The sequence below is a fragment of the Balaenoptera borealis genome (genome assembly GCF_965194805.1).
Source record: "Balaenoptera borealis genome assembly, chromosome: 3".
NCBI lineage: Eukaryota > Metazoa > Chordata > Mammalia > Artiodactyla > Balaenopteridae > Balaenoptera > Balaenoptera borealis.
Window position 1 is genome coordinate 93,274,591 of NC_138866.1, and position 27,290 is coordinate 93,301,880.

The following is a 27,290-nucleotide window of genomic DNA, read 5'->3' on the forward strand; positions in this document are numbered from 1 at the left end:
AAGCGGGGGCCACTCTTCATCGCGGTGCGCGGGCCTCTCACTATCGCGGCCTCTCGTTGCCGAGCACAGGCTCCAGACGCGCAGGCTCAGTAATTGTGGCTCACGGGCCGAGTTGCTCCGCGGCACGTGGGATCCTCCCAGACCAGGGCCCGAACCCGCGTCCCCCGCATTGGCAGGCAGATTCTCAACCACTGCGCCACCAGGGAAGCCCTGCTGAGATATTTTAAAGAAAATCCTAGACATCATGCCATTTTATCCCTACATACTTTGGTGTGCATATCTAAAAATCAGAGACATTTGCTTACATACAGTACACAAGACTAGTATCATGGCCAACAATAATTCTTCAGTAGCATCTAATACCCAGTGTATATTCAAATTTCCCTGAGTGTCTCAAAAATGTTTTTTTGTGGTTTTGGTTTGTTTAAACCAGGATCCAAATAAGACCCAGACACTAAATTAGATTGTTGTGTCTTTTCAATCTCCTTTAGTATAGGCTTTCTCAACAGTGGCACTATTGACATTTCGGACCAGATAATTCTTGTAGGGGTGGGAGTAGGGGCTGTCCTGTGCATTGTAAGATGTATAGCAGCATCCTTGGCCTCTACTCCCTAGATTCCAGTAGCACTGCTCACATTGTGACGATCAAAAATGTCTCCAGACATTGTTAAATGTCCCCCTGAGGATAAAATCATCTCTAGTTGAGAAAACTGATTTAGTTCAATCCTCCTCCTTTTTTTAAAATATGACATTGACTTACAGAATAAATTAGATGAGTTGTCTTGTACAATGTCCCACATTCTGAATTTGCCTGCTCCCTCATGGGATCATCTAACTTACTCCTCTATCACTTATTCCTGTCACTGGAAACTAGGTTAAGGGAGGCAAAGTTAGGCTCAATACTTTTGACAAAAATACTTCAGAGTTGATGCCGTATTCTGGACTTCATATTGTTTCAAATCAAGAGGCCTAGCATGTCTGATTCTATCATTATTAGTGATGCTAAGATTGATCAGTAGGTTCAGATGGTGACAGTCTGATCCCTTCCTTGTTCTCCATCAACCTTCTATCTAGTGGTTTCATCCACTGATGAGCTTTGCCTGTATCAACTATTTGATTAGGTTGAAAATTGGAGATTTTCTTATTCTATTTTTGCTTTATATTTATTAACTGAAGTTCTTTTGTGAAGAAAATTCTCTCATCAACCATTTGGTTATTCTGAGGCATAGTTCCTTCAGGAAAGGCAGGATAAATCCTTAATTATTTTTAATTGCCAATTTTCAAAATAAGCATTTGTACCCTAGTTTTCAATAATGACCAACGTGTGCAAATGGTGTGCTTGTTTTCTCTTGTTTGCTTTTTGATTCTGTAAAATTATGAACTTGGGGATTTTTATATATTTAATGTGTCTTAATCTAATAGTCAATATTCTATTTGATGCTCACTTTTTCTCCTATATTTGGCCAATGGGAGCTTCTTCATGTTTTTAATTTTATTTTTCCCAAATAAGAAAGTTTAGTAGTTCTTTCAATGAGGGTCTGGGCAGTAAATTGCCCTGGTCTTTAAATGTCTCAAGAAGTCTTTATTTTGACTTCATTATTAATTAAGGTTACATAGATTAGTTACCATTATTTTTCCTCAGTACTTTGAAGATATTAATCTACTGCTTTCTGAAATCTACTGTTTTGACAAGGAGTCTATTATCTCTCAGATGACATTCTCTTATAGGTATTTTCTCTTTTTCTCTCTGGTAGTTTTTTAAAAAAATAAATAATACATTTTATTTTTTCAAGTATTTTAGATTTATAGTGGAAAGTACAGAGAGTTCCCATATATCCCCTGTCCCCACTCACCCACATCCTCTCCTACTAGTGACATCCTACACCATGTGGTATATTTGTTACAATCTATGAACCACAACATCATTATCACAGAAAGACCATGGCTTACATTCGGTTTCACTCTCAGTGTTGTACATTTTATAGGCTTTGGCCAATGTATCCACCATTGTAATATCATACAGAATAGTTTCACTGTCTTAAAATCCTCTGTGCTCTGCCTATGCACCCCTCCTTCCTCCCTAACCCCTGTAACCACTGATCTTTTTACTGTCTCCATCTTTTTTTACTGTTTTACCTTTTCAAACCTTATCATACGGTTTGAATTACACAGTATGTAGCCTTTTCAGATTTGTTTCTTCCACTTTGTAATATGTATTTAAGGTTCTCCATGTCTTTCCATAGCCTGATAGCTCATTTCTTTTTAGCACTGAATAATATGCCATTGTGTAGATGTACTACAGTTTACTTATCCATTCACCTACTGAAGGATATCTTGGTTGATTCCAAATTTTGGCAGCTATGAATAAAGCTGCTATAAAAATCTGTGTGTAGATTTTTTGTGGATATGTTTTCAACGTTTCTGAGTAGATACCAAGGAGTGTGATTACTGTATTGTGTGGTAGGACTATGATTTGTTTTGTAAAAAACTGCCAAACCATCTTCTAAAATGGCTGTACCCTTTTGCATTCCCAACAGCAGTGACTGAGAATTCCTGTTGCTCCATATCCTTGTCAGCATTTGGTGTTGTCAGTGTTTTGGATTTTGCCCATTCTAATAGGTGTGTAGTACTTTCTCATTGTAGTTTTAATTTGCAATTCCCTAATGACATAACTTGTTTAGCGTGTTTTCATATGCTTACTTGCCATCTGTATTTCTTCTTTGATGAGGTATCTGTTCAGGTCTTTTGCTCATTTTTTATTTTGATTGTTTATTTTCCTAATGTTGAGTTTCAAGTGTTTCTTGTATACTTTGAACAACAGTTCTTTATCAGATATGTCTTTTGCAAATATTTTTCCCCCATTCTGTGGATTGTTTTCTCATACTCTTGACATTGTCTTCCTTTTTCTTTCTTTAAACTAAATGCCTGCCCTTCATAGTGTTTACTTTTTCCCACATTTATTGAGATATAATTGACATATATCATTGTGTAAGTTCAAGGTGTACAATGTAATTTGATACATGTATATATTGTGAAATAATTACCACAGTAAGATTAGCTAACATATTCATCACCTCACATATTTACAATTTTATTTTTTTGTGGTGAGAACTTTTAAGATCTACTATTCTCTTAGCAACTTTCAAGTGTTAATACAGTATGGTTAACTATAGTTACCCTGCTGAATGTTAGATCCCCAGAACTTACTCATCTTATAACTGTAAGTTGTACCCTTTGATCAACATCTCCCCATTTCCCCCATCCTCTAGCCCCTGGCAACCACTATTCTATTCTCTGTTTCTATGGGTTTGGCTTTTTTTTTTTTGATAGTTAAGAAGTAGATTTATTAATATAGGATGCTTTTGAAGGATACAAGCGGGCAGGCGAGAGGGCTCTGCCCCAAGAACTAAGTGGGCTACATTTTTACAAACAAAAGAAAAGTGGGGAGGGAGAGAAGACTATCTTCCTTCTCTTCCTTTGTAAAGATGTTGCAGGAAAATGGGGCATGAGAGGATGGTCATGTCCCAGGTCTTGGGCAAGTTCCTGGGATGGGCCACCAAGTGAGGGTCCTTGGCTTGGCACAAGAAAGAATTCAAGAATGAGCAGGTAAAGTAAAAGCAGGTTTATTGAGAGAGATATACATTCCATAGGCAGAATGCGGTCTGTCTCAGAAGGCAAGAGCAACCTGGTTTTTTTTTTTTTAAGGTTCCACATATAAGTGAGATCTACAGTATTTGTCTTTCCCTGTCTGACTTGTTTCACTTAGCATAGTGCCCTCATGGTCCACCCATGTTGTTGCAAACAGCAGGATTTCCTCTTTTTGTGACTTAACAATATTCCAGTGTGTGTGTGTGTGTGTGTGTGTGTGTGTATCACAACTTCTTTATTCATTCATTTGTTGATGGACACAGGTTGTTTCTATGTCTTGGCTATTGTGAATAATGATGCAATAAACATGGTAGTGCAGATATCATTTGAGATAGTGACATTGTCTTTTGCAGAGCAGATGTTTTTAACTTGAATGAAACCCAGCTTACCAACTCTTTCTTTCCTGAATCATGCCTGTGGTATTGTATCTAAAAGGTCATTGCCATAGTGCTCCAGCTATTCATCCCTCCGGCCATGGATCTCTTTTTATATGTATTTTTCTACTTAAGGTTCTTACAACTTGCAGGTAGGTCTTATACTCATGAATGGCACAGGTCTGGGTTTCTGATTTCTTTTGATTCATGGCATAGGCTCATAGCAGGATTCCTTGATACTTCCACTGAAGTCCACAGTGCTTTAAATTTACTTCATGGGCAGCCCTTTTTGGCTCCTGGCATTATGTAGGGACTTAGGTTTCAGCTCCTTTTCTTGTATTAATATTATGACCTTATTTTAGAAGTTTGTATTTATTTATTTATTTTAAAATAATTTTTATTTAAAAATTGTGGTAAAAATACACAAAATTTTACTATTTTAACCATGTTTTTTAACATTTAAAAAATTTATTTATTTTAATTTATCTTTATTTTTGGCTGCGTTGGGTCTTCATTGCTGCATGCGGGTTTTCTCTAGTGCGGCGAGCGGGGGCTACTCTTTGTTGCGGTGCGCGGGCTTCTCATTGCGGTGGCTTCTCTTGTTGCGGAACATGGGCTCTAGGCGCGCGGGCTTCAGTAGCTGTGGCATGCGGTCTCAGAAGTTGTGTCTCGCAGGCTCTAGAGCACAGGCTCAGTAGTTGTGGCACACGGGCTCAGCTGCTCCGTGGCAGGTGGGATCTTCCTGGACCAGGGCTCGAACCCGTGTCCCCTGCATTGGCTGGCGGATTCTTAACCACTGCACCACCAGGGAAGACCTGTCTTAACCATTTTTAAGTGTACAGTTCAGTGGCATTAACTATGTTCACATTGTTGTGCTACCACCACCACCATCCATCTCTAAAACTTTTATCTTCCCACAGTGAAATTCCATCCCATTAAACAATAACTCCCCATTTTCCTCTCCCCTAAGCCCCTGTAAGTGACCAGTTTACTTTCTGTCTCCATGAATTTGACTATTTTAAGTACCTCAAATAAGGGATCATACTGTGTTATGTTTTGGTGACTGGCTTATTTCACTTAGCATAATGTCCTCAAGGTTTGTCCATGTTGCAGCATGTGTCAGAATTTCCTTTCTTTTCAAGGCTGAATTACATTCTATGTATGTATATATCACATTTTGTTTATCCATTCATCCCTCAATGAACACTTGGGTTGCTTCCACCTTTTGGCTATTGTGAATAATGCTGCTATGAGCACTGGTTTACAATTACCTCCCTGATCTCTATGACTTAAGACTTAGTGTCCTTTCCTCAGAGACAAATTTAAACTCTATCTCTCAGCCCCAAAGGCCTATTTCCAACTTCAAAACCCCTCTAAGTGATGTAGCTTCTGTTTCCACTTGTCAGGGCCACTGGGTACAGTTGTATAGATTATATCCTACACAAGGGCACCTGGGCAAGGTGGTGCATTGGGGTGAAATCAAGCTTGAACTCCACTCACCAAGTCCTGCAGCCATGAGGGTGAATCTACTCAGAGGGTGGTCCATTTTCTGATTTATGAAAAGACACCTAAAGGGTTAGCTGCCTTGGCTCTCACTTGCCTCTTCTTATGGCTTTTAGTTTCTGCGTCAGTTTTAGAACCCAGAGATTTCCCTCTCTTGCTTTTGAACTTATTTATATATTGCATTTAATTTTTTGTGCTGTTATGTGTGTTTTATTTCTATGCTTTTGGAATGGGAGGAAAGGTCTTTTCATTGACTGGAAGTTATGACCTTTACTGTTATTTTAAAATAATGCATTTCTTCTGTATACTCCTTATTCTTCCAAATTTAAATGGGGGGGAGGATTACAATAAAAGAAACAGGAACAGTTAAATTCTAACCTATTAAGAGCAAAAAGATAAAGTGTCAAGTAATGAAGTGTGTATGTAATGCTAGGAACATATTTGTGCTAAGGGGAGACACTGAAAATAAAACCTAGTTGCCTATTTCAAATATCAAGGGAAATATGATGGGCTGTATTTAGGGCATATTATTTGGTAATTGATATGTACACAAAATATTTGTTACTCTTTAATTTTCCCATACAAACAAAAGGATAAACCCTTCTTATCCCCATAACATGGAGGTTCACTGTATACTAGTTATTCTGAATTTGAGTGTTTATAAGTGTAAGATTGGCTCTCCTATGTTTGCTTTCCCATCTCAAGAAGCCAAACATTCCTGATTTATACAAAGTAACTGTCCCTGCCTTCCCTTGTTATAACACCTAGCAGGTAGCAATGGAAGATGTTGTCTGTTCAGTCTCACTGGCTCTATTCACAGTGGAAGTTGAAGGGTTTGCACTCGAGGCAATAATTCTCCCTCTGTGCTTTCCTTTATACAATGTCCTAGAAAAATGGAGACTTGAACGTTGCTTAACTTGTTTGAATGGGATGTGAATGTAGAAGCCACAGCTTTAGGATTCTGAACCTGCAAGTGAGGGCAGACCTCAGAAGTCATCAAATCCTAGTTTTGAAGCCAATGGAGTAGCCTAGAATTTTTTGTGTGTTTTCTCTTCTTGTTGGACACAGAGCATAAGCAGATAACTTATGGCTGTGAACGCTCCCTAGAGACCTGGTGGCAGAGGTCTATACCTGAATCATATGAGAAAAAAAGTCTAGTCTCCCCAGCCAACAAAAGATGGCCTCACTTTTCAATGGCGCCTTATTCAACCTTTAGATAAGGCACCGACATTCAATTTTGCTTAAGGTGGGTAATTTCAGAGCAGCCAAAGCAGGAGTGAAGTTAACTTGATGAATCTTAAAACAACACTCTATGGGAAACCCATATTCGTGCTCACAGTGGGGTAACAAAAGTTCGATTTGCCTGAGATGGATGTAATCAGAAAGAGAAGGACTAATCAAGAAAGAAGAATGGGGGACTTCCCTGGTGGTGCAGTGGTTAAGAATCCGCCTGCCAATGCAGGGGACATGGGTTCGATCCCTGGTCCGGGAAGATCCCACATGCCGCGGAGCAACTAAGCCCGTACGCCACAACTACTGAGCCTGTGTGCCACAATTACTGAAGCCCAAGCGCCTAGAGCCCATGTTCCGCAGCAAGAGAAGCCACCGCAATGAGAAGCCTGCACACCACAACGAAGAGTAGCCCCCGCTCGCCGCAACTAGAGAAAGCCCGCACGCAGCAACAAAGACCCAACGCAGCAAAAAAAAAAAAAGAAGAATGGGATGAGTCATGGGATACTTTTGGAATGTGAAACAGAAATAGTTTACCTCTGTAGTTTTTTGTTCCCTGGTGAGTTTGAAGATGCAGAATATAATTCTCCCAACCTCAGCTCACTAACCTGTTGCTACCCCTCATGTTAGTTTCTGAAATAGTCTTGGTGGGGATAGGAGACCAGGGCATAATATGGTCTGCTACTGTCTTTCCCCAGGCTCAGAGAAAGACATCTTATATATGTGTCAGAAGAGATCGAGTATTGGGTGGTGATATTTCCATAGGAACCTAGGTCTGCAAATGGGCTTGTGTAGCTCCCTTAAATTACAGGTAGACTAGGTATTAGCAGTTTCCCTGCTCAAGAAATTCCACTAGAAAGAGTCTAGTCCCTAATAGGATTGCTGCTCCATCTAGGCCGCTCTACTCCTTCTGTGAATCCCAGCCCACACCTTAGTCGTGATTCCTCCTCCAATTCCTTCATTCTTCCAACTCCCACACCTGGTGTCCATAAAAAACCTGTCTTCCTACTTCCAAGTGATTGCAGAGTGCCACTTGATTCTTTAGAGGAGGGAAGCAGGCAGATGGGAATGTGTGTTGCTCCAAGTTCATCTCCCACATTCTCTCTACCATGTGGATAGAGTGTAAAAGCATGAGTCCTAACCACATTTAAAAAAATTTTTTATTGGAGTATAGTTGATTTACAATGTTGTGTTAGTTTCAGGTGTACAGCAAAGTGATTCAGTTATACATATACATATATTCATTTTTTAATATTTTTATATAGGTTATCTAAGAATATTGAGTAGAGTTCCCTATACAGTAGGTCCTTGTTGTTATCTATCTTATATATAGTAGTGTGTGTATGTTCATCCCAAGCTCCTGATTTATCCCCCACCCCACCTCGCCCACCATACTTCCTCTTTGGTAACCATAAGTTTTTTTTTTTTTTTAATTTTATTTATTTTTTTAAATACAGCAGGTTCTTATTAGTTATCTATTTTATACATATTAGTGTATATATGTCAATCCCAATCTCCAAATTCATCTCACCACCCCCCCACCCCGCTTTCCCCCCTTTGGTGTCCATACGTTTGTTCTCTACATCTGTGTCTCTATTTCTGCCTTGTAAACTGGTTCATCTGTACCGTTTTTCTAGATGCCACATATATGCATTAATATACAATATTTGTTTTTCTCTTTCTGACTTACTTCACTCTGTAAGACAGTCTCTAGGTCCATCCACGTCTCTACAAATGACCCAGTTTCGTTCCCTTTATGGCTGAGTAATATTCCATTGTATATATGTACCACATCTTCTTTATCCATTCATCTGTTGATGGGCCTTTAGGTTGCTTCCATGACCTGGCTATTGTAAATAGTGCTGCAATGAACATTGGGGTGCATAAGTCTTTTTGAATTATGGTTTTTCTCTGGGTATATGCCCAGTAGTGGGGTTGCTGGGTCATATGGTAATATAAGTTTGTTTTTGATATCTGTAACTGTTTCTGTTTTGTGAATAATTTCATTTGTATCATTTTTAAAAATCAGATTCCACATATGAGTGATATCCTATGATATTTGGCTTTCTCTGCCTGACTTACTTCATTTAGTATGATAATCTCCAGGCCCATCCATGTTGCTGCAAATGACATTATTTCATTCTTTTTTTATGGCTGAGTAATATTCCATTGTATATATGTACCGCATCACCTTTATCCATTCCTCTGTCGATGGACATTTAGGTTGCTTCTTGGTTATTGTAAACAGTGCTACAATGAACATTGGGGTGCATTGTCTTTTTGAACCATGTTTTTCTCTAGATATATGCCCAGGAGTGGGATTGCTGGATCATATGGTAGCTCTATTTTTAGTTTTTAAAGGAATCTCCATACTGTTCTCCATAGCAGCTGTACCAATTTACATTCCCACCAACAGTGTAGGAGGGTTCCCTTTTCTCCACACCCTCTCCAGCATTTATTGTTTCTGGACGTTTTGATGATGGCCATTCTGACTGATGTGACGTGATATCTCATTGTAGTTTTGATGTGCTTTTTGACCATTTGTGTGTCTTCTTTGGAAAAATGTCTATTTAGATTTTCTGCCCATTTTTTGACTGGGTTGTTTTTTGTTTTTGTTTTTTTTTGACATAGAGCTGCATGAGCTGTTTGTATATTTTGGAGATTAATCCCTTGTTGGTTGCTTCGTTTGCAAGTATATTCTCCCATTCTGTGGGTTGTCTTTTCATTTTGTTTATGGTTTCCTTTGCTGTGCAGAAGTCAACCACATTTTAAGCAAATATGTTTTCTATATTCCACTGTATACTTTTACTTGCAATACAAAATATGATAGTGATTTATATTACCTTCCAGTAATTGGTAGGAATCACATATTCTTATTAAACTATTCTCAGCAATTTATACTCTATCATAACTTCAGTTTATCACAGTACCTACCTGCAGTGCTACCTGATACTCTCCTCCCTGAAAAGAATTTCCTTCTCTTGTGCTGACTTTGCTCTTTGCTGTATAAACTCCCTTTTATAGAGTTTCACAGTTTGTTGGAATAATGCTGTCCTTCTCCCTTCCTTTCCCAGCTGGGTTCAGGGGCTTGGGGGGATGTTGCGTTCTATGCTCCTCCATTTCTAGTGGATTCTTTCCTGCTTCCCTTACTCTTCTTCTCTCCTCTCCTGCTCTCATCACCAGTGTCTCCAGTCTGCTTTTTCCTCTCTTTCCTCCTTTGCCAGTCTTATAGCACCCTCTAAGAAATGTGATTAGCAGGAAGAAGGTTTCTGTACACTGGTATCAATTTCTTCTTTGACTGAATTTTTAGCTTTTGTGTAGTCTCTGAGATTTCTGCTACAGCAACATTCATGGAGGACAGCTGGACACTAGGGAAAGGAGAGGGGAAGGCAGGCAAAGAAAGAGAGGAGGGAAGGAGAGGGGCCCTGGGAGGACCCCAAACAAGCTAACATGGAGCATTTGGGAGTAAACCCTAAAAAGAGACACACTTTTGCAATATTTTTCCAGTTACAAAGTACTTTTTACATTTGTTACCCGATTTATCTGGGGCATAGGTATGCTTCACATTTTGCAGATGATGAAATGGGGCTATAAATTAAGAATAATATAAACTATGATGCAGCTTGTAATAGGAGAGTTGGGGTTTGAGGCTTCTGACTTCAGCTCTATTTCTCTGTCTACCATTCCATAGTTTTAGGAAAGGTAAGGGGGGTGAACTCAGGGAGAATTCAAGTCACCTTACAAAAGGCTATGCTCTTCACAAATTCAAAAAAACAAAAAGTCAAGACTTAAACCCTAGATTACCATGATTAGTTTTTCTTGGGGTAACGAGATAATTCAAAAATTAGGTGTGTTTGTTATAGCAACAAGGAGTGAATTACCTTCCAAATTGGAAATATCCCTTAATCGTCAATAGAAGAATGAGTAAAACTGTGGAAGAGTAAATCTGCTTAAAGATAAATATAAGATCAACTTTAAAAAATTCCTGAGGCATTGACAGAGCATGAGACCTAATTTCCAAGTGGGCAGAAAGCTCTCTTTTTGAAACAGCTTTACTTCAGTCCCATGTAGATGTAGAAAGATGGACATGGAGACCATTCAGGGTCCCTTCCAGCAAGGCAGGGATGATGGACATATTCGTGGGCCTTTTTCACTTTTCATGATTTCAGAATCTTACTAGATTCTATTATTCTCCATCCTTTCTGTGCCTTTGTGAACCACTTGTTCTACCTTAAAGCACATCTGGAATATCCAGGGCAAACATTCTGAGCAAGGAACTTATTGAGTGTAAGGTCTCTAGAAAACAGACTGCTGTGTCACTGCCTTTGGAAAGCAATCATTTTAAGATAGTTTTCAGGTAGGTGAAAGACCAGTGCAACAAACTGATAAAAGCCCTCTGTCATCTGATCTTCTGCAGCCATTCTGATGAGAAGTGTGTTCCTGTTAGGAATCTGAGCAGAAGCTCTGGCCAGGAGGCCTCTATTTTGCTAGAATCCTACCCCAATTTAAGGGTCAGATTGCAGCTCTCCCAAAAAACTGCTCTGTGCTAGGCTGCATTACTTAGAAAATTCCAATAAAGCACCAGAATGTCTGAGATAAAAGAGCTCTTTGTAAATTAAGGAGAAAAATAAAGGACATCAGCATAATCCTATCTCTAAGCCAAATCTGGATAGTGTTAAAGTACTTCCAAATAACACCATTTAACTCCTTCTTTGCCAGAAATACAAGAATCTGCACTGGGAAAAATGTCTCTCAGCAAAGCAACACCTCTTGAACTTACTACTTAAACTATGGAAAGGAGAAGGAAAAAGTGGGAAAGGGTAAAGTGGGAAGATGTCAAGGAAATGTCCCACTCTTAAAACACCTTAAAAAAGGAAAAAGATTTTAATGCCAAGATTTGCTTAAAGAATTTCCTCAAGCCCACTAGGGACCTAGAATCCATTGACCCTGACCTCTTTCATCCCCCCTCTTCCCATTGTGTCCTTACTTCCCTCCTTATCCAACTTCCATTGACAGCCCTTTCATACAGCCCCAATTTCTTTGCCCCTCTCTCCTTTCACAGCACTTGTCTGGCAAACTCTTAACTCTAATTAATACCAGCTCTGCCTACTTCACACTTAAAAGTGTTGGGGAGACACACACAACCATGCTAACTGGACTCAATTTAAATTTGTGGTCATGGACATCACGTGGTCCTCCCTCCATTCTGCCTGCCTATTCCATTGCATCTCCCACTCCCTTAGACGCCTAGTTCACACCTGCCCCCTTTTACTCTGCTGGTCACCTTGCTTACTATTTCCTTATATGCAAAATTAGAGGAAACTTCCATGTAATCCCATTACCCTAATTTCCCCGCAACTCGTATCTGTTAAACCTTTGGAAGATGGTGCTCAGCATCAAATTCATGCTCTTAGTTGTCATTTACTTAAAGGCAGTTTCTGGAGGTTAAAATAATCAGAGAGCATCAAGATAGCACTGTCCTGGGCACACTCTCTGGCAGCAGTTTCCCTTTGCCTTGTACTGCTGTGTCTCTTCTGTCTGAAGTTTCAATAAATGAATGCAAGCCTATGTAAACTAGAGACTGAGCATATACCCCATGCCTACATTTCTGCTGAACTGCAGGTCACATGTCTCCCTGGGCCAGCCGTGGGAGGATCTAGGAGTACAGACTACTTTTGATTTTCACTGCTGTGAACCCTGTCCAACTGCCACACAGAGCCCTGCCTAAGGTTTTCAGGTGCATGTCGCAGGGGTAGGGTGGGACCATTCAGGCCAGCACCTGTATAGTGCTGCCCTGCTTTCTGCCACATCCCCTGATGTATGCCACATGAAGAGACCATGGTAGGACTTGGAAAACAATCTTGGGCATTTTCAAAATAGCTACTATTTGTCGAGTATCTGTTATATGCCAGGAGCCTTACACATAATACTCACTTAATTCACACAACCACATTCCAAGGTAAGTTTCATTGTCCTCACTTTCTAGATGTAAACACGCTGCCAACTCCAGGGCCTCGGTTTCAGATTTCTGGATAGCACCTTCTCCTACAAGAATACATGTTTCCCTGGGCACAAGCAACAGGGCTGCCCTGACCCATTTGGATTCATACGAAAATAAAAGCAGCACTGTCTCCACCTCAAAAGTGACAAAGCAGGCAGAGAGACAGCATAGGTTTGGAAGCTAAAAGCAATTGTGTTACCAATGAGAATAACTAGCCAGGTTCTCCACTGAGAACATCGGTGTTTAGGTTTCCTCAAAGTGCTTTCCACCACCCAGGGAGTTACGAGTTTTACATTTTGTAAAGGGCTTAGTTGGGTCATTTCACCAGGACAAAGGGTGAAAACAATGAGTAGTCAAGTTTTTACCTCTTTCTAAACTGAAAAACTCTCTAGCTTCGAAGCAATAGCTTTTCTAGATTCTTTCAATCGACTGCCAACCCTCCCTCACTTAAAAAAATCTTACAAGTTCTGGGCATCCTGCTGAAACAACCCCATTTAAAAGATTAGAAAACTGAGATCTAGAGAGGCTTAATATCCTGCTCAAGATCAGGCAAGATGTGCCCAAATTTTAGATATAAATTCCATGTGTTTTCCATTGTAGAACACTGTAAAATTAAATACTATAAACTCACAAAGAACTTGAGAGATACTCCTTAATAAAGTCCCAAGGTTGAGCATGCCCCTATGTATTTTTTTCTGTGGAAGAGAAACTAGCCCCAATCTCTACATGACTATAACTGGAAAAATAAATATTGATCCCATTTCTTCCTGTAATTCTAAATTCTAGATCATAGGAATTTAAAGTTGTAAGCAAATTTTAGACATTAAAATCCATCATAAATTTTAAGTATAAGGGAAAACCCAGAATAGCCTTATTTAAAACAAAAAAAGCACCTTTAGATAAAATGCTTTTTCACATACACATTATTGATAAATGAATCTATTGAGACAAAAATAATATTAGAATAAGCTATCTCTACAGGACTGGTCCTTTTTATGTTAATGGTAAAATTACAGGTTTAAAATATATATGTTAGGATGAAGGTGAAAAAAGTTATTTTACGAAGACCATCAAAGTACAATGAAAGTTTTGGTTTTCATACAAGGTTTGAATTTGTTTTGTAGATTCTTCTTTGTAATTAGATTTAGGGTTTAGATTATCTCACGTGACTCTCTTATAAAAACAGAGGTTTTAGCCAAGCACTGACTTGCAAAATAAAAACAAAAAATGTTCTCCTTCAGGGACTAGCCTAGCTATAGTTTTAGTTGTAAGTTCAGTAATGCATCTACACATACATGGTAATTAAATCTAGCGTCTAACAAACTTAAAGTTAAACTTTAATGACCTTTTATAGCTGGGCAGTAAATTATATGTAAATGAGTCATGAATATAGACCTTAATTTATAGAAAATGTCAAAAAACAGTACTGATTGATATACCACAAAGAAAAGAGGCTGTGGAGATCTGCGTTCTAAATCTAACTCTGCCACCATAGGTCTTTCATCAAATCATTTAGCTTCTCTGGGCCTCAGTTTACTCATTGGTAAAACATGAGGGTTACATTTGGTTAATTGTAACTAATGTGTGTATAGTGCTTAAGTCTCCAAAGCTCTTTTCTGTGCATGGTCTATCTTAATTCTTTTAACTCTATGAAGTAAGAAGGACAGATAATGTTACCCTCATCATACAGATGAAGAAGCTGAGGCTCATAAAGGTTAAAATATAAGACCAAAGTCATGCAGTTTGTAAATGGTAGAGCTAGGATTCAGACGCAGCCCTTCAGACACAATTCTGTATAGGAAGACACCATGCCTACCAACTCTAAATGTCCGATATAATAAAGTCGTGTTTAGTCATCACTCAAACATAACCAGACTTTTAAAGTACCTTAAACACCATTCAGCAAGCACAACATGTTCTCTAGCCTGCAGGACCGAATGTTTTTATGATCCACTGTCGGAGGATCCAATTAGTTGCTAAGTTAATAGCCAACTTTATAGCCAAGCTAATAGAAAAGCCACATTACACTGGCTCCTTTTTGTCAGACCAGCCACTTTTAAGACTTTGTGCTGATTTATGTCCCCTGATATTTATTGGAATCTCTAGGTTACTGTAAAATAAAAATGCTCCCTATTTCTCTGTTACTAAAATGTGTTAAGTCACAACTGTAGCCAGAACACTTGTAAGTAAACAATGTAGAGTATTCAAGCAGTTTAAGAAATAATGCTAGTTATGTTTCCAAACTCTTTCCTCAGATGTTTGACCCCAGGCATTTGGTAAATCCTAATAAGCCATTTCAGCTTGGTTTCCTCTTCAAGTCAAGCCAAATATTACATGTGCATGGCATGCTTTTGTATTTTTCAAAGGGCTTTCATGTTCATTATTTTGTTCTATCCTGATATAACACTAATGTGTAGGTTGAAGCTGTTCTCTGTGGTCTCCCAAAACAGCTATTTATTTAGTCTCTGATTTTCTGTCTGCTTTTAACCCACTGGGGCATTGCAAATGTTAAAGAAGGAATAGAACAGGAGGGTCACAGAACTTTTATGAAGATAATAGAATGAAGAACAGGAGTGTGCGCTAAGTCCACCTTAAGTTAGCAGTGCTTGAAACTAAGGAAGCAACAATAATAAAATAGAGCAACAAATGTTTCAAAAGTTATGAATCAATCTAAAAAATATAACCTAGGTTCAGTCATCAAATTTGTAATTCGAAAGGATAAGAGAAAGTTGTAGGAAGTGGCAAAAATACCTTTGTAGCAGAAATGCCCATAGCACTTAAAGATGCAGAAGGAGGCCAAAATAAATTAATGCTAATTTTTTGAAAGATAAAATAAGAAATAACTGAACACAACTTTACCAAAACCCATAAATGTTCAAAGTAAGAGAAGAGAATGGAGAGTGAGGTTAACAGTTAGATGTCATGGTTTAATCAATAGTCCTTTTTATAATAAAGTTTTAAAGATTATTTGAAAGTGTTAGTTTTTCTTTTTATAAAGAAGAAAACATGCTGGTATGTACTTAGGAAAGAATATCTGGAGGCATATACATCCCTTTATTAGCAGCAATTGGCAAGAAGAGAATATTTATTTGTATGGATCTTGATCTGATCTGACACAGAAGTTTCCAAATGTTCTCAAAATATGTATGAGTGTGCTCTCTTTCATAAGACAGTAAGCTCAGTCTCCTTTAAAAATTCCAGCTGGAGAGCTACTGATCTGCCTGTAAACTTACTGTCCCTTGAGACATTTTACGTCAGTGTGTTTCAATCATGGGCCTATCAAAATTTGGCTTCATGCCTCTCATAAATTGGTTGAGGGAGAAGGAAGACAGGAGAGAATAAGAACCAGAAGTCACAAGATGGAGGATAAAATATTGGGGTTGTATTTCAACTTATCCAGGAACAGAGCAGGTAGCATTCTAAGTCTATTGCCAGTGATAGCGTATTTCAGAATGCTCAGGGCCTTCTAACCATATTATATATGCAAAGTCTCCTAGAAAAATGCTAATTTGGTTGACTGCCACTTTGGGACGATCCTGGCTCTGGGGCTGGAGTTGTTTTCATCTGTTCCCTCTGGGCGCAGTTAAATGACCACCTATTGACTGAGTTGGGAATTGCAGCTTCCCTACAGCCCCAGAAGCTTTTCAACTGAGCCACTGAATGAGAGAAATTAGCTTGGCAAACCTCTCCCTAACAGAGACCTCCTTAATGACCCACTTTGCAAGTCTTTTTCCTCGTCCAGAAGAATTTCTCACAGAGCCTTCAAGTCTCATGTTTCCTAACAGGGTTACCAAAGGGATAAGCTGAAACTATTGATATATAAACTGAAACACATATAAGTAGTTTAAAAATTACTGTTGTTTTGTTTGTCAAACCCTTGGAATAGGTCACCAAAGAGCCTTGTGAAATGCAAGTCTGTCATAAAATCAGGAATATCAAGCTAGGCAAGATTTAAGAAATCAATAGTCTGAACTCTTCATTTCAAGAATGAGGAAACTGAGGCTCAGAGAGGTAAAGAGGAGGAACTTCACGGGGCTGTTATACTTTCATTCATTTATTACCAGATATTGTTCACCGAATTTCTACTTGGAGCTAGGTGCTGGGGAAGCAAAGATGCATAAGGTCCAAAGAGCACTCTGTCTAGATGGGAGCCAGACTTGAAAGCAAGAAAAAAGAGTGTGGGAGTGCAGTGGTGGAGCTGTGCAAAGGACCTGCTCGTGCCAGATCCACTGGGGACACGGGGTCCCATATAAGTCAACACACTTTAAAAAGCACACAGAATAAAAAAAAAAAAAAACCATGGTATATCTGTACAATGGAATATTATTTTGCTTTAAAAAGGAAGGAAATTCTGACACATGCTACAACATGGATGAATCTTGAGGACATTATGCTAAGTGAAATAAGCCAGTCACAAAAAGAACAAATACTATATGATTCCACTTACATGAGGTACCTAAAGAAGGCATATTCAAAGAGACAGAAAGTAGAGTGGTGGTTGCCAGGGGCTGGAGGAGGGGCAGGTGGGGAGTTATTGTTTAATAAACACAGAGTTTCAGTTTGGGGAGATGAAAAAATTCTGGAGAGAGATGGTGGTGACAGTTGAACAATCTTGTGAATATACTTAATACCACTGAACTGTACACTTAATTGTTTCGATGGTAAATTTTATATTATACATATTTTACCACAATTTTTAAAGAAATACACAGAAAGGAATGAAAATGAACCAACTATAGCTCCACACAATATGACATGAAACTCTCACAATGTTGAGCAAACAAAGGCAGGCACAAAAGGATGCAGATTGTGTGCTTCCCTCTATATAATCCATGTATTAAAAGTCAGGGTGTGGCTCACCTCTCGGGGAGGCAGAGACGAGATAGCATGGGCTTCTAGGGTTCTGGTAATGCTTCTGTTGCTTGATCAAGGAGTGACTCTGTAAAAATTAATTGCACTGTGTACATATAACCTGTGCACTTTTCTGTACATATATTAACTTTCAGGTTTTTGTTGTTGATTTATGGGACATAGACGAACTGAAGAGGAATCAGTAGGAGAGTGAAGGGATTTTAAACTTTCATAGGAGGAAAGGTTGAATCTTTTCAGGATGGTTAGTAGTCTGTAGTCTTCAAATACCTGAAGGAGTGGCATGTAGAAGAGGAAGACAACTTTGCTATACCCAGAGGGGTAGAACTTGGAGGTGAAGGTGGGTGGGAGGTAGAGGAAGACAAATTCAGCTCATTATAAAGTATGCTTCAGGGACTTCCCTGGTGGCACAGTGGATAAGACTCTACGCTCCCAATGCAGGGGCCCTGGGTTCGATCCCTAGTCAGGGAACTAGGTCCCACATGCATGCTGCAACTAAGAGTTCGCATGCCACAACTAAGGAGCCAGCAAGCTGCAACTAAGGAGCCTGCAAGCCGCAACTAAGAGCTGGTGCACCAAATAAATAAATAAAATATTAAAAAAAAATAAAGTATGCTTCTGTTATAGGGTTAGAATGGGATCTCTTAGAAGATCATACAGTCAAGTGGAATGAGCACTGACATCCAGGCCAACTGCAATAGGTACGAACCCTGGCTTTGCCACTTACTTGGACTAACTAAGTCACCCTATCAAGTCTCAGTTTCATATTTGTAAAATGGGGCTAGTGCTAACTACCTTGCTGGGTTATTTTCAGGATTAGTGACAATATATACAAATGCCTAGCTCAGGCCTTGGCCCATAGGAGATGCTCAATAAATGATAGAAGTTATTTTCAGTAGAACATTAAATAGAAGGTGGATAAAACCTCTGTAAGGTATTAGACTATGTATTCAAGCACTGATCCCTTTCAACCCCAAGAATCTATGATTCTTTGCATCTTTCTTTGTAACTTTCCCAAGATCACACAGCTACTGATTGGCAGGGCCTTATGTTCCTGTTCACTCTGGTAGCTGCCTCAGGCAAGAGGGTTACCAAGCAATCTCTTACCCAGTGGTAATTAGATAACCATCATCTGCATTAGGCCCTGAGGGATAGGGCCCTGTTCCTTTAAATTCTGAGTGTGCTCTGGAAAAGCTCAAAGAGGGGAAAACCTGGGAAGGTTGTTCAAGTGGTGGGCTGTGAACAGACAGTTACAGCTTGAGGATACCATGGATCTCTGGGGCAGGAGAGGGGGGAAAAGGGAGAAGGGAAGGAGAGATGGAGGGGAATTGTTTTTAAAAAGTGAATTAAAGACAAAATTTGAAGACAAGCTTAGCCTGACTCGCCATTTTTTAGGGTCCAGTTATTACTGGCCAAATTTATAAAGCATAAATAAGAGATGCTACTTTGAAAACCAGTTTCTTCATTTGTAGGAAAAGCAATAGATTCATTCCACAAAGGCAAGAAAAACCTGTGTTAGTTTAGTACTTTGGGCTAAGTTTTCCCAAAGCCTCTTTCTTATCCTGATTCCAGGCTTACTAACCTTTACATTTTCAAAGGAAATGACTTGCTGGAGTGGGGCTTCTCAGTTTTACTCAAGGTTACCTTCCTGACCTCTGTTGAATATTTCTGCCTTGGATTTATGCCCTGGAAACAAGGTGACTCCTTGTGACAAGAGACCTGAGGAAACAAACACCTAGAAACAGTCTCCCTTTGTCTTAGGCATTATACATTCTAGTCAGACTGACCCTTTGAACTTGTTTATTCTCTATTGGTGCTCAAATGTTATGTCTTGGTCTATACGACTTTCATATTGGACGAAAAATAAATGGTACGAATTTAGCTCGCTATAGCTTTGGCCCAGGCCAAAGGAAAGAAATACCAGCAGCTTCCTTTTGCAAGTAGCAACTTATTTTAGCATTTTCCCTCTTCAGACTAAAGCCCTTGGTAGAAACCAACATTACAGACCAAGCCTACACAAAAACCTCAGATTTTAGTCATATGTCTCACAAGGATATTACATCATTTTTTAGTTTACCAGACAAACATTTCCTGAAACACAGAGATCCACTGCAAGCTTTTGCCTAAAGGATTTTGGGGTGATCTGTAACTAGATCTCCTTACTTGGCTATCCCATCGCAGGTTTTTTCTTTCAGCTTGGTCAGTGGGCCTGTCCTTTTCACAGGCAGAGGACAAAGCAGTTAGCTGTCTTATTTTTTGGATCCCAAGAAGCCCCTTGTTGACATTGTTAGGGTCCTGCAGGAAACCATGGCATATTCAAAATGAGTAATTTGAGGAGAGTATAGTAAAAGGACTATTTACAAAGGTAAACAGAGTTTCGGGGAAAACAACAAAGGACTGGACAGTATCGCAGGGTTAGTAGCTGTGAGAGAGAAAAAAAAGAGCAGTTAGTTACAGCAGTGGTTGTCAAACTGTGTATGAATTACTTGGAGGGCTTGTTAAACATAGATTGCTGGGCCTACCCCTGGAGTTTCTGCCTCAGTAGGTTTGGCGTAGGACTGGAGTATTTGTATTTTTCACAAATTCCCAGGTGATGGCAAAGCTGCTGGTCTGGGGAGAAAACTGTGTGGAGAAGGCAGTTTGATTCTAGCTGTGCCCTCCATAGAGAGATGCAGCCAACCTGAGGAGAAACAGCAGGGAGGAGACCAGGGGAGTCTAATCCAAGCAGCTGAATAGCCCCCTCTCCAGTCTCTTCTGTTGCTCCTCATTGATGAAACTCAACCAGCAGCCAAAAGACAAGGGAACCCATTGATGCAATTCAGGAAGTTCAGCCTCTAGGATACAGATGAGAATGGAGAGTGGATCTGGAAGAGCAAATGGAAAATACCAGCACTTCCACCCCAAAATATCTTCAAGTACCTTGTCCTCACTATTTTTTTCATGCTGCCTTATATATCTAACATGCGTTCCAGTGTACATGAACATTCACATACACGACATAATGTATTTCTCAAAGTAACCCTACAGGGTAGGTGGGAATGATATTTATGCTCATTAAAAATGTGGAAACTAAGGCTCAAAATAGTAAAGGCTGCACATTTGATAAGAGCTGGGACTTCCACACAAGTTTTCTGCGTCCCAATTCATGAGTCTTGCCACCACTTCACACCTCAGACACGAGGGGATCGCAGTGACGTCAGTCTCCCCTCTTCCGGCTCCTGAGAAGCTCTCTCTGCTTCCTCACTGTCCCATGTGCAACTCCCTCATGCTGCATCCTCTTCTGGAAGAGGCGGCTCCCTTCCCGACTGAGGAGCTCAGCTCTTGCTCAAGGGCATATGGTGAATTTAGTCTCCTGCTAAAGTCATTTCTTTGGGTTATTCGCTGGTTTTTAAACTCTTCAGTGGCAGGGCTCCTTAAAGTCTTAATATGGGGCCTTTGAAGAGGCCAATAAACTGCAGCTCTTACCCCCTCTGTGTTCAGAACCTTATGAAAAACAGACATGGAGATAGAAGCTTTAGCTTTGATAGGGTAAGGTCACAGTGCAAGAGTCCCACAGGTCAGGGCTTACAACCAGACTTCCTGACACTTGCCCCTTAGACCTTCTGGGGAGGCAGGGATGGATGCATGTGTGTGGGGGCTCAGGGCTGGAGGCACCTGTCTGGCGGGCAGGCTAGTCCCAGGAGAAGATGAAGAAGGGGCAGAGTGTGCTCAGTTCCTTCCCCAGTGGCCCAGTCAGCTGAGTCCCTCCTGCCCTGGGGAGAAATGAGAGGGAACTATCAGGAAGGCAAATGTCTTTCACAATTTTGAAGAAGTGGAGATTCTATTTTATGGACCTGGGAGAGGGAGAGAATGACCTCCCTCCACAATAATGCCCTTTGAGGAATATCTTGCTCTTAGCAGTAGGAACAATTGATGTAATGAATTCTCTCATATGATCTAGGTACAGTATTTTTAAAGATTTGACTCTCATTAGTATATTAGTACAGCCTCAGGCCTCTTTAGGTGATTAATACCACCTCAGATGATAGTATATTATCACCTCTTTGGAATGCTACTTTTGTTTCCTTCACCTTGATTCATTTCTGATCTCTTGACCATTTTCTACAGTGCTTTGGATTAGAGCCTCCTTGAAGATTGAAAAAGTTCCCATTGTTTCCTTCTGAGAAGATCCTGCTTATTGAATCTAGAGTCTATCTCTTTTTCTTGTCCAGGATCTGGTAGACTATTGGGAAAAGTCCTTACAAGGGTTTCCTGGGAACTGGATTTTTAAAACAAGTATCTGTGGGAAAATACTCTCCAAGTACGAAGGGGCTCTGTTTTTGCCTCTACTTATTTCTCAAGCTCCTTGGGGAAAAGAAAGTACTACAGGTCAAATCTTTTTACAAGTAAGCTCCATTGGACTGTCCAAATACACGGTATGGATTAGAATTTTGTTTCATTGACTGTGGCTTGAATTAGGTTAGGCATAAGCTGTGCTGTGGAGAACTCTTGGTTAAATAAAGATTTTCATTGCAAATTTATTTGTTTTAGAGGAATTTACCTGGTAAACACAGATCTCTTCCAGCTAATGTTTTCACCAGGCTGATTCAGACTGGGGAACAGGAGTGGGAAAACACTGTGGACACAGTCTGCTGGCTAGCAGTCAAGGCAGAGGAAAGAAAACATAGGCAAAGGTCTGTGTGAAATATGAATCTGAGTCACAGAGGGAGAGGAAGAAAATAGTATGTGTCATTCTGAAAAAGCTCCTCTAAGGGCAGTTTCTTTTGGCTATAACAGTTGCCTCTCTCCTGGAGAGAGTCACAGGGCCTCAGCTGGCTCTTCCTGCCCCATTTTCAGACTTAAAAGGAAGCCACCTTCAGGCAAATTCCCCCTTCCTCCCAAGAAAGAAAATGAAAGGAAATTGAGAGTACTGGTCTCTGAAGAACCTGGGTGGGGTTTTGAATGAACCCAAGAGAGTGCCCTCCCTCAGCTGAGAATGTCTGCAGTCACAACTGGGACTTGCTCTTCTGGTGCCCCCTTGGGCATGAGGGTGTTCTTTAAAGTTGCCTAAATCCCCACTATTGCAGTCACCAGAACTCTACCCATCATGTCTCCTTTTCTAGGCCTTGCCTCTCAGTGTGGAGCGCTTCCTGACTAAGTTTTGGCCGTTCTCAAGGCTGCTCTCTTGAACTTTTTCTCTGGCCACTCCCTATAGGCCCTCCTCAATATATTCATTTCTCTAACAAATTCTTTCTTTCCATTTGACATGCATCTCTGGTCACTAAGTCCCAGAAAGATCCTGCAGCAAACTGTGAATCAATAATAAATGAGCATTTCTAACATTCATTTAAATATTTTACACTTTTATTGGGATATAACTTACATACCATAAAATTCACCCATTATTCACTTATAATAGTGTACAGTCAATGATTTTTAGTAAATTTATAGTGCTGTGCAACCACTGTTACAATCTAGATTTAGAACATTTCCAACACCCCATAAAGTTCCCTCATGAGTATTTGCAGTCAATTTCACCTCCAGTTTCAGGCAACTGCTGATCTGATTTCTGGCTCTACAGATTTGCCTTTTCTGATCATATCATATAAATGGAATCATACAATATATAGTGTTTTGTAACTGGCTTCTTTTACTGAGCACAATGTATTAGAGGCTCATCCACATAGCACGTGCTTCATTTTTTTCTTTTTAATATATTATTTATTTATTTTAAAATATTTGTTTATTTATTTATGTATTTATGGCTGCGCCAGGTCTTAGTTGCGGCACAAGGGATCTTTGTTGCAGCATGTGGACTTCTTAGTTGCAGTATGCGGGCTTCTTTAGTTGCAGCATGCGAACTCTTGTTTTGGCATGTATGCGGAATCTAATTCCCTGACCAGGGATTGAACCTGGGCCCCCAGCATTGGGAGCACGGAGTCTTACCCACTGAGCCACCAGGGAAGTCCCTTCATTTCTTTTCATGGATGAAAAATGGTCCATTGTATAGATATACTACATTTTGTTTATCTATCATCAGTTTATGGACATTTGGGTTGCTTCCAGCTTTTGGCTATTATGAATAATGCCGCTATGAACATTTATGTACAAGTCTTTGTGTGAACATACATTTTCATTTCTCTTGGGTAGATACCTAGTAGTAGAATTTCTGGGAAATTTGTTTAGCTTATTAAAAAAAAACTATAAATCTGTTTTACAATGTGGCTCTTCCATTTTACTTTCCTACCAACAAATACATGAAGATTTCCCCACATCTTGTCTACCACTTGGTATTGTCTGTCCTTTTGATTATAGCTCTAGTGGGTATGTAATGCTATAGTATTGCGGTTTTAATTTGCATTCATCTAATGACTAATAGTGTTGAGTATCTTTTTTAAGTGCCTTTTACCCATTCATGTATCCTCTTTGGTGAAATGTGCATTCTAATATTTCCCCTATTTTTAAATTGGATTATTAGTCTTCTTATTACTAAGTTATAAGAGTTCTTTGTATATTTTAGATACTACTCCTTTATCAGATATACAATTTGTAATATTTTCTCTCAGCCTATATCTTGTCTTTTCAACTTATTAATATTATCTTTTGAAGCACACAAGTTTTCATTTTGATAAGGTCCAATTTATCAAATTTTTCTTTTGTGGATTGTGCTTTTGATGTCATATTTAGGAACTCTGGGACTTCCTTGGTGGCGCAGTGGTTAAGAATCTGCCTGCCAATGCAGGGGACATGGGTTCGAGCTCTGGTCCGGGAAGATCCCACATGCCACAGAGCAACTAAGCCCGTGTGCCACAACTACTGAGCCTGTGCTCTAGAGCCCACGAGCCACAACTACTGAGCCTGTGCCCCTAGAGCCCGTGCTCTGCAACAAGAGAAGTCACCGCAATAAGAAGCCCGCGCACCGCAACGAAGAGTAGCCCCCACTTGCCACAACTAGAGAAAGGCCGTGCGCAGCAACGAAGACCCAACACAGCCAAAAATAAATAAATTAAAACACAAACAAACAAACAAACAAAAACTCTGCCTAGCCTAAGTTCATGAAGATTTTATCTTACGTTTTCTTCTAGAACTTTTATAGTTTTACTTTTATATTTAGGTGTAAGATCCATTTTGAATTAATTTTTGTGTATAGTGTGAGATAAAGGTCTAAGTTAACTTTTTTTTTGCATATGGATATCAAATTGTCCCAGCATCATTTGCTGAAAAGATTGTCCCTTCTCTATTGAACTGTTTTGGCTACTTCATTGAAAATCAATTGATGGGGACTTCCCTGGTGCCGCAGTGGTTAAGAAGCCGCCTGCCAATGCAGGGGACACAGCTTCGATCCCTGGTCCGGGAAGATACCACATGCCGTGGAGCAACTAAGCCCGTGTGCCACAACTACTGAGCCTGCGCTCTAGAGCCTGCGAGCCACAACTACTGAGCCAGCGTGCCAGAACTACTGAAGCCCGCGCACCTAGAGCCCGTGCTCTGCAACAAGAGAAGCCACTGCAATGAGAAGCCCGTGCACCACAATGAAAAGTAGCCCCTGCTCGCTGCAACTAGTGAAAGCCTGAGCAGCAACAAAGACCAATGCAGCCAAAAATAAGAAAGAAAGAAAGAAAGAAAGAAAGAAAGAAAGAAAGAAAGAAAGAAAGAAAGAAAGAAAGGAAGGAAGAAAATCAATTGACCACAAATGTAAGAATTTATTCCTGACTCTCAATACTGTTCCATTAATATATATGCCTATCTTTATGCCAATACCGTACTGTCTTGATTACTGTAGGTTTACAGTAAGTTTTGAAACTGGCTATTTTAAGTCATCCAGCTTTGTTCTTCTTTTTCAAAATTGTTTTGGATATTCTATATAAAATTTAGGATCAGCTTGTCTGCTTGTGCCAGAAAGGCTGCTAAGGTTTTGCATACAGTCTATAGATCAATTTGGGGAGAACTGCAATCGTAACAATATTGATTCTTTCCAATCCATGAACATGGAATATCTATCCATTCACTTATATCTCCTACCTATCAACAGAAAGAAAAATTGACAAAATTGAAAAGAGAAATACAGTGCTACAATAATAGATGGAGACTTCAATATCCACTTTCAATAGTGCATAAAAAAACCAGACAGAAGATTTATAATGAAATATAGGCCTTGAACAACCCTATATACCAATTAGAACTAACAGACATATATAGAACACTGTACCCAACAACAGCAGAATACACATTCTTCTTAAGTGCAGATGGACTAGTCTCTAGGATAGAGTGTATGTTATTGTCTTTTGTTATGTTTAATAAATATTTTTTGTATCCCATTTTAATTCCTGTGTTAATTTTTTACTATATTTTTGGTGTTATATCAATGTACCATGAATATCTTTCCATGACGATAGATACAGATTCTGTTCTAGAATTGAGAATAATAAAAACATGCTCTCTATCCCTGAGGGTTCAGTTTTAATAGGGGAGAGAGACATAAAAATAGATCATTTCAATTCAATTTTAGTAGAGGTTGTATAAGGTACAAACATGGGGCAGGGAAGGCTTCATAGAGGAAGTGATGCCTGAGTTCTGTTTTAAAGGATAAATAGCAATTTTCCAGTTAAGTAAAGAGTAGAAGGATATTCCAGCATGTGCAAAAACATGAGGAGTTAAAAGTGCGGCATGTTCATGGAACTATCGACAGCTCAATATCCCTAAAACAACAACAAAAAATGCTAACCTAAGCCTTGCAGGAAAAGAGGTTAGAGAGGTGGGCAATGGGAAAGTTATCAAGGTCTAGATCCCCCAATAAGGAGTTTGCAATTTATCCATCAGACTATTTTGAACTGAGAATAATATGGTCAGATTCTGAAATAGAATGCTCTCTCTGAAGGATTAGCTGAAAAGAGAAGAAATTGGTGGTGGTGCGTGACTAATTAAAAGATTGTTATAATAATCCAGGACAAAGATGAGATAGTAAAGCAAGATGGCAGGGGAAATGGAGCAATGGGGATGTTTTAAGCATGTTATCAGGGGTAAATGGAAGCAATTTAGCTTGAGTGGGAAATCAGAATTATTGGTGAGAGCTCACAAGGGCTTTGCAGGGAAAACACTGCCAAATGTTAAATGCAAAGAGCAAGAGGATGAAGAAAGCTAAATGGAGTTTAGAAGTTGAGGGGGTTGGGAATGGGATGAATGACTTAGAGCCTAGGTGAGAGTCTGGCCAAGGATAGAGGGTGAGAACTGGGGTCGTGGGTATGTGTGTGTCCTGTAATTCCTCTATCAGGTGGTTCCCATGCACATTCCTGGGACAGCCTGGAAACCTTTGAGTAAGAGAGCATGAACAACTGTTGTCTGTCTTCAACAGTCCCATCAACTGAGGGCAGGAATTTTGGGAAAAATGTTAGATGAAGCAATGATTCCCTAGAGATAAACTCTGAAAATAAGTGGGCTGAATTCTCTGTGGGCACAGGGGTGGAATCTAAGGCTTTCAAAGTGAAAGCTAATGTTTATGTATAAAATATTTCTGAAGAAATAGATCATAGCAGTTGTTTCTATTGAAGGGAAGTGGATGGCTGGGGAATGGGAAGGGAGGAAGACTTTTCTGAGTATAACTTTTTGAACATTTTGAATTTTGAATAAACTGAATTTAACATCTATTCAAAATAAAAGTTTTAAAAAAGGAAGCTGAAGGGGCTTCC

The 27,290-nt window shown here is 39.6% G+C and overlaps 1 long non-coding RNA gene across 1 annotated transcript in view; it reads right to left on the minus strand.

Annotated features, from left to right (window-relative positions):
• Window positions 1-211: 211 nt before the first annotated feature.
• LOC309626778 overlaps window positions 212-27,290 on the minus strand; it is a 29,646-nt gene continuing 2,567 nt past the window's right edge. The window contains exon 2 of the long non-coding RNA XR_014243399.1: window positions 212-27,290. This is a non-coding gene — a long non-coding RNA (uncharacterized lncRNA).